At 39.5% G+C, this 12,975-nt stretch overlaps 1 long non-coding RNA gene across 2 annotated transcripts in view; it reads right to left on the bottom strand.

Annotated features, from left to right (window-relative positions):
* The window catches only part of LOC103690886 (uncharacterized), a 40,639-nt gene that overhangs the window by 20,791 nt on the left and 6,873 nt on the right, over nt 1-12,975 (bottom strand). For both annotated transcript variants that reach the window (XR_010061343.1, XR_010061342.1), the window contains exon 3: nt 1,657-1,778. This is a non-coding gene — a long non-coding RNA (uncharacterized LOC103690886). The remainder of the gene's footprint in view (nt 1-1,656; nt 1,779-12,975) is intronic.

A 12,975-nucleotide genomic window follows, 5' to 3' on the forward strand; every position in this document is an offset into this window, starting at 1 on the left:
TACTGGGACAAGGGACGTCTGTTGTTTGTCACCACTGGCCAAGCAGAACCTATCTCCTCCTGACTAACTTGTCAGGGGAAACGTGGCAATGGCCTATCAAACACAGCAGATCCAGTTCGCTCTGCTCACTGCTGGGCTGTGCAGATCCTGACACAAATCAGTGAGGCAGTGGATGGACAAATTGTCATAGCCTGAGTTACAAGGTGGAAAATTCTTATCCATGGCATTAATTTTATCCTTACAGTACTAGCACCAGGCAGGGAGGCAGGCATCTGTGTTCATGAGTATATTCAGTGTAGACTTAAGAACCACTTCTCCCAGATTTCAAGAGCAGAGACGATTGTCCTAGTTATTCCTCTCTTGCCTATGATGGAGAACTCTGTCAGTTTGATTGAATTAAAAGTTGCCTCTGGCATTAGTGAGTCACTGGGTGTCTGGAGAATGTTTTGAGAGATGTTTAACTGGGGGGTGGGACAGGGGAGCAACTCTTGAGTGTGAAAGGCACTTACTGTTGGATGCAGTCCAAGTCTGAATGATTAGGGAGAGAGTAGGTTGGCCTCATGAAACGTGGTAATTCTAAAGATTGGCAAAAGAAAGCAGAGGGATGGAGAGTTCTGGGCCAGCCTTTGCTACATAGTGACCATGTTGCCTACCAGGCTGACATGAAGTACTTTATCACCTCTTTCCAGTAAAAAAAAAAAAAAACACAAGAAAGGAGCAAACAGGCCCTGTGTGACTACTTGGTGACTCATACCTGTAACTCCATCAGCCATGAAGTTGAGAGGAAGATTGTTATGAGTTCAAGACTAGACAGGGTTCACACTGAGTTCTAGGCCAGCCAAGGCTACAGATTAAGAGACCCTGTCTAGTAAGACAACAGTGTCCAAAAAATACAGAGGGAGAAAAAGAAGAATGTAAGTGTAAGGAGAAGAAGGACGAGGAGGAGGAGTAGAAATTGGAAGAGGAGGAGGAGAAGGAGGAGGAGCAGAGGAAGGGGAAGGAGGAGAAGGGGAAGGAAGAGGAGGAGTAGGAGTAGGAGAAAGGTGGAAAAGGAGGAGGAGGAGTAGGGGAAGGGGGAGTAGGAGAAAGGGTAGGAGGAAGAGGTGAAGGGGGAAGAGGAGTAGGAGGAGAAGGGGTAGGAGGAGTAGGAGCAAGGGGAGGGGAAGGAGGAGGGAGAGGAGGAGGAGTAGGGAAAAGCCAGCTGTGCACACTTCTTTGTTCCCCTGCTGCAGCATAGACCTTGCTGCTCCTTCTGCTGTGACTTCATTACCACAGTGTATAGAATTCTTCTGTACTCCCAGGGAGGATGAATCTCTTTCCTCTCTTATCGTAATCTTTTATTCTTGAGATTATAATTTAATCACTGTAATTCTCCCTGCCCATTCCTCCTCAAAACCTTCCCCGTACCCCTCCCCATCCTCCTCAAATCATGGCCTCTCCTTTTCACTAACTGTTGGGGAGTACCTCAGCTGCTGATGCTTTCAGTTTGTCAAGTATTTGCTCACATCACTGAGAAAAGTAACTACCACACAGGAGGTTCTACCACCTTCTTCATGGGATACACGGGAAACCCAGCCCAGGACAGCACCTTGTATGTAAACAGAGTCAACAATACTTTCCCATCACGCGTGGTGTATACTTGTGTATAATACTTACCAGCCTTTGTCTGTAGACAGAAAACGAGGTGGGTCCACCAGCGCCATCCTGCCTCTCAGCTTCTCCTCAGTGCTTAGTAGCAGTTCAGCTCCCCGGAACTCCACTATTGTTTGTTCAAGAACCTATGAGAACACGAGTCATAAGCCTCAGGAGGAGAACCTACAACTGTTATTCTGATATCCTTATTTTTAAGTGGGGGTGGGTCTGGAAGAATTAGGACCTGCACTTTTCCCACCAGAAAAAATTTCGATTGGCAATTAGGGATTAAGCATGGCTCTGCTACTTCAGGGGAGAATGGAGATAAGTGTTTTCTTCAGCCTCCCTGTCTCTCACTCCACTTTTCTGAGGCACACAAAATATCAACATTGCCTCCATGTTATCTTTGGTTGGAGGACAAAAGGGACACCTTGGTTCACCTGGGATTTAGAAATAAGTACCTGGGTCAAAAATTGAAGGTAATCTCTGCTTACAGGAGCCACATCTGGTCTATAGGAGGGAGATCCGAGCCTGTAATTGTGAGCATTTAATTTGCCTCCAGATAATTACATGCATATGTAACATTTGTCCCAGGATGCATGGGGAACACAAAATGGGCCTTTTGTGCCTCCTCAGTTCCAAATAGGGATACAACAAATCAATGGCCAGTGAGCATATACAACAATACCTTCACTGCTGATAACTAATGGCCAGAAATTGGATACCATTCTGTACTTTTAAAACATATTATAATTGTCAAATCAAACTGCAGGTTTCAGAGTTTGCTCTGTGGGTAAGAACACTGTGTGGTCATCCCAAGGTCCTGGATACAATACCCAGCAACTACCTGGAAGACTGGTTCCTGGTTATCCTGTGCTCCCTTTGGCCTGCTTTGGCAACAGGCACACAATGTGTCACATGCATAGTCAAGCATATAGGCAAAACAGTACATACATAATTTTTTAAGTTTCAATTAAGAACTTAAAAGAACTGGGCCATTGTTGGGCCAAGAATCTATAAGTACACAAGAGTGAAAATGATCAAAACATATTTTATAAAATTTTACAAGGATTAATAACAATATATGTAAAAAATATAAGCACAAATGAATACAGATGTCACAAAAAAGGCATCATTATCCTACCAAGAAAGTATATATGTAATATTTTGCTCTTATTTAATTACTGGTTTCCCCCTAGACTTAGTATTATTTCTAACTTGTAATAAGCCTATGTAAAACTATTTAACACAAAAGCTCGCCTATAGATGGTTAACGAAGCCCTTCCTATAGCAGTTCATTCAAGTCAGTATTCTACATTCGTAAGTCTTTAAGTCAGTATCCCAATAAATTTGGTCATGAATATCACTATTATTTGTGGTATTTACCTAATGATTTTCCAACTTGGAACATTCCCTAAGTTAAGTTGCACTTACCATGTGAACACTTCATTTTGGAAAGAAATCTAATGTAGGATGTTTTTTCTAATTAGTTAGTAACTTTTCATGAAAGTTTATAAAGATTTGGGGTTAGACTTTGTGGCTACTGCCTGAGGCCATGTTGATGTTTGTGGCCCTGGCTGCTGCTGGTGGTCATGTCTGGGTCTGTGTCCTGTTGTGGTTTCCATGTTCTGTGTAGCCTGTGTTACCACTGAAGGCCATGGAAATGTCTGGGTAGGTTTGCATCCATGGCAGTGCTATAACCAGCAGCTGCATAGATGTCTATGGCCCATGTGAGCACTGAAATCTAAGTGGATGTCTGTAGTCTGTGCGGCTGCATGAAGCCATGATAATGCCCCTGAACCATGATGCTGCCAAGGGGCCACGTAGATGTGAGTAGCCTGTGATGCCCCCCAAAGTCTGTTGATGTCCATGGTCCATAATGCTACCAAAGGCAATCTTGTTGGAGTCCATGACCCCTGTTGTCCCAAAGGCAATGTTGATGACCACTGCCTGTGTTCATGGCCCATGCTGCTGAAGAGGGTCATGTTGATACCTGTGATCTGTACTGCCATCAGAGACTAGCCTGAGAGCCACGCTGATATCTGTAATCCATGCTGTCTCTGGGGGGCATGCCTGGATTCATGGTCCTCCTGGACTTCGGGGCTGCATTGATGTGCATGAACCATGTTACCACTAAAAGCCATGCTATGACTAAGGTCTTTGATTTTCTCTGAAGCCACGTTGATGTCTGTGGTCCAGGCTGGCACTGGGGACCCTGTTCATGTCCATGGCCAGTATTACCACCAGAGACCATGCTAAGATCCATGGCACATGTTGATGCTGGAGGCCTGGTAGATGTCCATACTCCCTGCTGTTGCCAGACACCATGTAGAATTCCATGATCTGTGCTCCTGCTGACCGTAAAGGACAAGGAAGCTTCTTTCGCAGTGTTATAGATGACTGCAGACCCACAGTTGACTGAGAGACATAGAAGGCTTCCGTGATGACCTCCTTCTGCCCAAAAATAACCACCTAGGCAGAAGCCATTGAAGAGAACTTTTAAAAACTGTAACGAGGATGCTGAAGTATAGCTCTCCACAATATGAGGGTACTGAGGGAGTGGGGTTGGGGAAGGACCCATCTTTCTGCAAGGGACTGGCCACCAGGAGGTTGACAATGCTCCAATGGACAACACAAATTGGATTTTTTTTGCCTGAATCATTTTTGGGAGAGGCCACAAGGATGGGGGTAGACTTGGGGAAAAGTGGGAGGTAAGAGTCATCAGGGTGCATTATGTGAAATTCCTAAATAATCAATAAAAATATTATGTTAAAAAGAAAAGATATCATCACATCACCAGTGCTCCATTCAGGCATGACTAGTTGCCATTTTGTGTGGCCACAGGACACAAACCAGGTTTGCATGCTTTCCTTTGAAAAAGATATTAATTTCAGTCACTGTGCTGGTCCAGTTTCTCTAGCAAGTCCTTATTATCAACAGTTAATAGAGGAGAAACTCAATTAATTCTTTCAGATAGACTAATACCAGGTGAAGGGAGAACGAGTGGACTTTTTAAATGCGTAATAAATACAGCTGTATTCTGTCACGTTTAATTTTGGCAGAAGGCATGAAGGGGAAAACTATCTCAGGAAGTCTTAACAATACTGGCAGAGAGTTAAAGGTCAATAGAGTTAGTATCTTGCTGAGGGATACCCCTGGTACTGGCAACTGTGATTGCAACCTTGGTTCTAGCCCATGGAGATAGATAGGGAAAATAGATTGGGATGAAAACACAAAACACACACACACACACACACACACACATTCATACAGACACACACATCTACACAAATACACACATAGAGACATGAACACATACAGACACACGTACACACATATATAAACATACACACATATATAAACATATACACATATACAGGCACGCAATACACACATACAGACACACACACACACCTGTAACCTTTTCAAAATCTTCTAGAAATACAAAAATATTGACCTAATTTAGAGAATCCTCACCTGTTAAACATGAATACACACATGTGTGTACGTGTGTGTGTGTGTGTGTGCGCGCGCGTGTGTGTGTGTGTGAAGGTGTGTTTTTCACCTGTCTCTTCATTCCCTTTAATAAACTTTCTTTGCCCACTCAAATATGCTATCAAATCACTTTTCTAAGGACAATAAAGATATGATATGACTTGTTGATGTGCTCTCTTTCGCTACTGTTGAACCATATGGTTTATAAAGACTGATCATTGGCCTGAAGAATTATAACTCAGTGGTCTAAATCAGTGTAGCATCTTCTGCTCTGGTTTTTAACTTAATAAAAGGCCACGTCTATTTCTTTTTACAAACACTTTTCAAAACAAAAGGAAAATATGTATATTTCTACTTATTAACCTTTTTAAAAATGCCAACAACCCTCACACTGTCTGAAGGTCTCTGAGGATGTATTAGAAAAATCAATACAGCATTTTTAGAACTTGCCTTTCTTATTGAATATGCAAGATGTAGCCCACAGTAAGTGCTCCTGTCAGGAACTATTTATAGGCTCCTAGAGATACTGATAATTGTCTGATATGGTTAGTGTGCCATCTCTATATGGGGCATTCCCCTCTGGGTATTCTGAGCATATTAGTAAGCTAGCTTTTCATTACTAGAATAAAATCCTGGATGCAGGCAAATTTATTAGTAAAAGAGGGTTCGTTAAACTTTTAGACAAGAAGATTTATTAGTTCTACTGATAGCCTTCTTGTTGGCAGAATCCTAAGGAGGCAAAAACTATGGAAAATGTCTATGTATTTCACATTTGTGCTCTCTACCCCTATTTTTTAAAAGAAACTTCTAGCATCCTCTCATGGATGCTTTACTTGATTTTACTCAAACTATGTTAGTCAGTGTTCTATTGGTGTAACTAATACCCCAGATAAATTGCTTTTAAAAAAAGAGCTGGGCTGGAGTGATGGCTCAGCCGTTAAAGGCTAGGCTCACAACCAAAAATATAAAAAAAGAGCTGTATTTTGACAGTTTTAGCGGGTCCAAATGAGATCATTTGACTCTATGATTATGAGCCTATCAGAGTGACAGTATGTGGCTAGGGAAGCCCATCTCCATCATCACCAGACCTAAAAGAGAAAGATGAAAAGGCAATAGCCCAACAACCCCCTTAGAAAACATATAACATCTATAATCTAAAAGTTTCCACTAAGCCGCACTTCTTAAAGGTTCCGCTGCCTCTTGGTTTCTGAGGGACATTCCAAGGTACAGGATAAGTGTAATAAGTCCCAGAATTCCCACCTCTTAACATCACAGATCACTTACATTCCCATTTTCTTTTTATAAAAAGGTTTGTTTGTTTTGTGTATGTATTGAAATCTATCTAAATGTGTGTGTGCATGTATATAGCTTATTCTTATTAACTGAATATAAAATTAATAAAAATGTTGTTAACCTTCTGGAGTCAATTTTTTCAACAGTAATTATAGTTAATTCTTCCAAATGGAATATTCCCCCATCTACTTTAGAAATATAATTCATAATCCAAGGCTGTGTTTATTAGACAGTTAAGAGCTTCGCTCAGAGAAACGTCCATGTGACAATAGAGTATGGCATATGCCCAGGTGATTTTAAAGTTGGACCAATACGGAAAGGACACATATCTAATACTGACTATAATGTCCTCTGCATTATTCCTATAGAATGTGTTTGTATAAATTAGCATGTTCCTCCATTGTATTATGGTGATCTTCTGAACAGTCCTTCCTTATAAGACATTATTCACAATATTTTAAATAATGCTTTCCAGATTATGTTGTTTCCCAGACTTAATGGAAGCTTTACTAAGTACTAATTATGAACAATTTTCTCAACAATATATAATATACTGCTGTATCTGTAAACATTTAGGTTCCAAAATTCTAGCAGTCCTTGCTAGGCAGTGTTCCTTCCTTGGCCTTTGCTATTAGTTCTCACCTGCAATTAATGCAAGCAATACCATTATTGTGGATCACAGGAATCCAAAATAATTGTTGAATAATCAAGTATTGTAAATCAGATTTGGGTTATTATTATTGTTCAGGCCTCCATTCAAACACTACCTTCTTGTGTTTTATTAGGATTGGAGTTAACAGAATTCTCACATATGCATTATACATCCTCAAAAACCTAAAAGAGCAAGCTACTAATTTCTAAGGGTAGGCAACAATAGTACTTTAATTTTAGTTGCAGGTGTAACATATTATCAGTGCTCGCCATTCATGTTATTCCTAAAATATCTTCTTTATATGCTCTTTAATTTTTACTGGCTATTTCAGCCAGCCTTTGTGTCAGCAATCCACTTGGATAAGTTCAGGTATTTTGCTCTTCATCTGCTGATAGGATCTTGACATCCTCAATGTAACATACTATTACAGTTCATACCTGCATCAAATCCAAGTCATCCTTAAGCAGGTTCTGAGTAAGTTAAATGAATCTGAATGACCTTGAATAAGAATAAGAATATCATTGTAAATTGGGATCTTTCCCACATGAAGGAAAAAAAATGATAGCTATTGTTTTATGAGTAGTGACAAGCAAAAATAATTGCCCAGAATCCTAACTGCTGAAAGTGCTGACACTCCATGACTAATAAATGTTCCTCCCTAAACAAAGAATTGATGTCACCCCTTCAAGGCACAGGTAACATCATGGAAGAGGGGTCAAAGAATATAAGAGACTTGATCTGGGAAATAGAAATAGTTCTGGAAACAACATAGTTGGTGCACCCATGACCTCACAGCAACAGAGGTTATCTACACAAAGGCAGACTCAAGGATGGGGAAAGGAGTTTCTGCTATGCTTTGGAGGGAGAACACAGCAACCATGTGAAGTCTCAGGAGGAGCTTGGGCCTGTGGCCACTACTACAGGTGGGTGGCCAGGAATGTTTGACAAGGGCTAGGTCTGACTAGCCCCTGAAGTTTAGGGCAGTTGGAGAGACTGAGTAATAAATTGGTAAGGACACACTTCTCCAGGTGGGAGATAATCAGTGCCCAGCAATTATGCCAGGAAGGCAAGTTGTAAAAGAACAAACTGGGTGTGTGGGTTTTGTCTGAGGATTCAAAGGAAGCTGGTAGCTCAGTCACTTCCAGGAGCTAAAGGCGGATAGAGCAAAAGGGAAGCTGGATGGGGGCTGATAGTGTGGCCAGACTGGGAGCAAAGGTGGTAGCATATTCACTATGAAGTTACCCTTGCTCAAAGAATCCCCCACCCACGCTCCTGCAAGCACGGGTCTAAGTAGGAAGGGACCTGCTGGAAAGGAAAATGGTTTCAGCAGGAAGGCAAGAGCAGTGAGGAGCAGTTGGTCATGGGGGATATATACATACATGTACAGATAATGTAGCTTTGTTTGTTGTTAGCCTCCATGAGCCTTGTCACTATCCCCACAGCACTAGCACACCAAGAATTTACTGGAGGCAATACTCTCACATCATTAATTAAAGCAATTACCTATTTTTCTCCACTAGGAATTATGTTCGTTATCACTTTTAATTGAAATCCCAAGTAGATTCTATAGGTTCCTATTTAACATATTTTGTTACTGAACCAGGGTTGGCTCAGGAAAATTCTGTGTATTCCTACACTGGATAGATAAAAGTGTCTCACTCGAGACATGAGATTCACTTCAGTATTACATACAAAGAAGATACAGCTACTTCACATAAAAACCTGCTCAAACATTTCAATTTTCATCAAAACATTAACCTTAATTTCAACAGTAATTATATCCTCATATGCTCCCAATACAATAGTGTCAATCCTATCGCTGCTGGTTTATTCAACCCATTCCTTAATAACTATTTCAAGATTCCCACTTCACTGGAGTAATCTCTTGACAATTCCATTTTATTTTTATCTATTTTTAAAGCAAATCATTATCATTTCTGTAGCATCTGTGAGACCCCTGGAGGAAATTGAATTAAACAATTTGATTCAGCTTCTTAAAGCACTGCTTGATTTTTGCAAGATTGAATGGAGTAAGTATGCAAAATGTGTCACGAAATGACAGCATTTACTCTGAACTTGCTGAGAGGTATAAATTGGGTAAACATTTAGTCTTTGTAAAGCCAATCCAGCATGGATGCTATATTCCACACATCAGCTGCTTCATCCTGATGGGCACTTCCAGTTATCATTTTTAGGACTTTTGTTATGTTTATCAATGTTTGGCCTGCATGTAAGCCTGTGTGCCACATGCATGCCTTGTGCCCATGGAACTTTAGAAAAGGTTATCAGGTCCCCTTAAATCGGTGTCACAGATGGTTGTAAACTGCTGTTTGGGTGCTTGGAACGTAGTCATTCTCTGCAATAGCAACAAGTGCTTTGAACTGCTAGGTCATCTCTCCAGTGTCTCCAGGCAGCTTTCAAAGAAGGTGAAAAACTCATTTCTATTTTCAGGGCAAATGAACTATAAAGTATCTTTCATTCAGTCTTCAAGATTGGCTTGTCCCTCAGGAAGAATTTGATGTATGTTTACATCATATACCACAATGTTAAGCAGTAGCTCTATAATATTTAAAACCAAAGAGACTGTTCATCCTCACAATCTATTTGTGCGCAGGGTTCTTTGGGAATCAAATGATTTTGATTTTCCAAAGGAAGCAGCTACTTCACATCGTATCGTTTCACTTCCATGACTTCCTGATTTGCTTCCACCTACCACAGGGAGTACCTTCTTGGTGACCACAGAGTGCCATCTGTTTTCTAATATAATCTGTGCCTTTGATAACGATTCTGATCAGACTGGGTGAAGTGAACTACTAGGTTCCTCCCCTTTGCTTTATCTATCATGGATAAAAATAACTAAGAGTTTGTATTTTGAGACTGTTTATTCAATATTTTGCATTTCCTTTTGTATCCAGATCATCAACTACCGTGAATCAATTTTTAATTGACTCTAATCATGTAACTTTTACCTCCATCAACTGACCACATAACAACATCTGTCTCATACAATGAGTGGCCTGGTAGCTATCCGGGCACTGGAAGCTTATCCTTACCCTTTGTCACTCTTGTCCACTTCTCAACAATGAACTCACCATGTTCTGATTTTTAATTTTTAAGATTTAAAATATAATTACACCATTTCGCTACGTCTATTTCATCCTACCCTACCTATGTTCAACCCTCTGTCCCATACAAAATCATTGCCTCTTCTTCCTTAAACATTTTTGTTACATATATATATATATATATATATTGTTACACACACACACACACACACACACACACACACACACACACAGAAATACCTAACACAACCTGATGAATCTGTTCAATGTTGCCTGGCTATGTACGTTTCTAGGGAAACAGTAATACTCCCTCTCTCAGCAGTAGCTAATTGCCCATGTTTTAGTCATCTAGGTATGGTGTCCTGTGAGACTTTCCCTGTGCATGTTGGGATGTCAACTGATACCAGAACTGTTCACACCTTATTATTGAAATGTTGCGGGTGTATATAGCTTTCCTTTTGCGGCAAGAAGGCACTCTCTCACCGAGTGTGCTAGGGACATTCTGAAAAATCCCAATTCTGCTCCAGGATTAGTATCATTAAGACGATACTTAAGGTCAGAGATGTATCTGAAGAACCCAAAGACTTCAAGGAAGCTTTCATACTACACGAAGTTATGATTCATTATATTAAACAAATGCAAATCATTACCACCAAGGAGGAGACATGAATAAAGTTAGGTGCAAGAGAAGCCAGGTTCAAGCTTCCAATTTTCCCAGAGAAGTCACACGTGAACACATCTCATTTTATTAGAAATGATGTATAAGAGCCAGGGATAGTCATCTGATCCTTGAAGTCCAGGAATATCACTTATGACTGAGATTCTAGTCCCCTTTCCAGGAAAGAAACTGTCACTCATACCAAGTCCCATTGATAGAATCAGTGTAAGCAATCCAACAAAACTGGAATGGTTCAAAGGCTAAGAAATACAGAAACAAATGTATCAGAGAGAATAATTGAGGAGTTCAGAGGTTATCTACCAAGAACCAGCCAAGCATCAATAAGAAAAAGGGCATAGCTTAAGCAACTCAGGCTTATTAAGTTCTTCCTCTAATCCCTCAAAAAACTACAAACAATGACTATTCACCTGTCCAAATTGAGGAGCAATAAATTAAATGGTTTCTATTTTTTTCCATCAAAAAGCCAAATGTACAAATAATGAGTTTTACATTTCCATGTCTCTAACAAAAATAAAGATCTATTCTCTACCATTTACACTGTAAAGAGAATAACTAAAGAAAGCATACGTTTCATTTACATAACTTGTAAAAAGTGTTCATTTGGATGCCATATCTTGATATTCTCCACCCAGGTGTTAGTTAACCTGTGCCTAGAGCAAAAAAAAATAAGTTAACTATAGAGTTCTCCCTAAATAAGAACATGATTCTTAATAATAGTTACATGAAAAATGTTTTTCTCAATTTTATTCCTGGACTCCAATAGATATTTGAAACTTTTATCTTGAGGTTTCTTGTAATAAGACTTGTAAAAATATAAATTCCCCTAAAATTTGTAAAGAAAGATAATGCTTTAGTAATAAAAGGACAAATCACAATTGACTTTAATAATAAAATTATTCCGGCAATTTTGGCCCCTTACGGATACAGCATGAATACTTGGATTAGCCTTGTATATTAATAGTAAAATTTAATAGTTATATATATATATACATATATATATTTCATGTAAAAGACAAATTTTTAGGTCTCTGAAAATATTTCAGTTTTATCCCAACAAGTAATAGTCAAATTAAAGGGAGAATCTGAGTACTTACTGTTAAACTAAAAGTATTCTAAGCATCGATAAGTATTTAGTATATTTATTAAATAAAATAAATTCATTTTAGTAAAATGAAAGCACATTAAAATAAATCAGTATAAGAATGATCTCTTATTTCTGAAATGAGAGTACTTCAATGTTCTTTCTAATTTCAGTTACAAATTTTATTCTGTGTCTATCAATTGAATCCAATTGAAAAATGTCACAGCCTAAAGAGCGTTCCACACTCAAATGCCTGGCTATTTTAAGGCACACAGACAAGAGAAATGAATGAGTAACTGGTGACTCAAATACTTCAAGCTTTACCCATGGGGAGCTAACCATTTCTCTGAAGCAAAGGAGATCATCAACACAATTTCTTCAATAAAATATAAACTCTTCAAACACACCCACACACATACATGCAATCAAAGCAATTGTAGGCTTTCAATAGGACTGCTATAGAATTGGGCATGCTATAGCATTCCCCTGTTATCATAAAAACCAGAATGTCAGAATAATAATCACCTCGGCATTATCATTCATTGCAGACTGCAACATACATATAAATCCTCAGAGTGAACACATGCGCACATAGATTAGTGTTGAAAAGATTACGTCAGTAATCCTTAAACAATAATCACTAGGGGGTTTGTTTTTCTAAAGGATAGCTAGGCAAGGTGACTCAATAGGTCAGAGTGCTTTGCAGTGCAAACATACGGATCTGACTTTCGATTTTCAGAATGCACATTAAAATGTAGATATGGCAACAAGCATTAGTATCTCAGTATTAGGAAGGTGAAAACGGGAGGATCCTTCAGGCTTGCTGACTATCCAGTTTAGCCAGGTGGAAGGCCCTAAGTTCGGTAAGAGACAGTATTAGAAAAACATAAGGTAGCCAGTGATCAAGGATGGCATCCAAAGCTGAACTCTAACTTCTACATATATTCATACACACACAGCACTCATATACACATGCCCCTACAACATTCAGATGCACATGCACCTCACACACAGAGAAAGACGGTGGGAGTGGTATGTGAATATGATGTGTTCAATAGACAAAAAGGATAATCAATCA

Source organism: Rattus norvegicus, chromosome X (assembly GCF_036323735.1).
Source record: "Rattus norvegicus strain BN/NHsdMcwi chromosome X, GRCr8, whole genome shotgun sequence".
In the NCBI taxonomy this organism is placed as follows: Eukaryota; Metazoa; Chordata; class Mammalia; order Rodentia; family Muridae; genus Rattus; species Rattus norvegicus.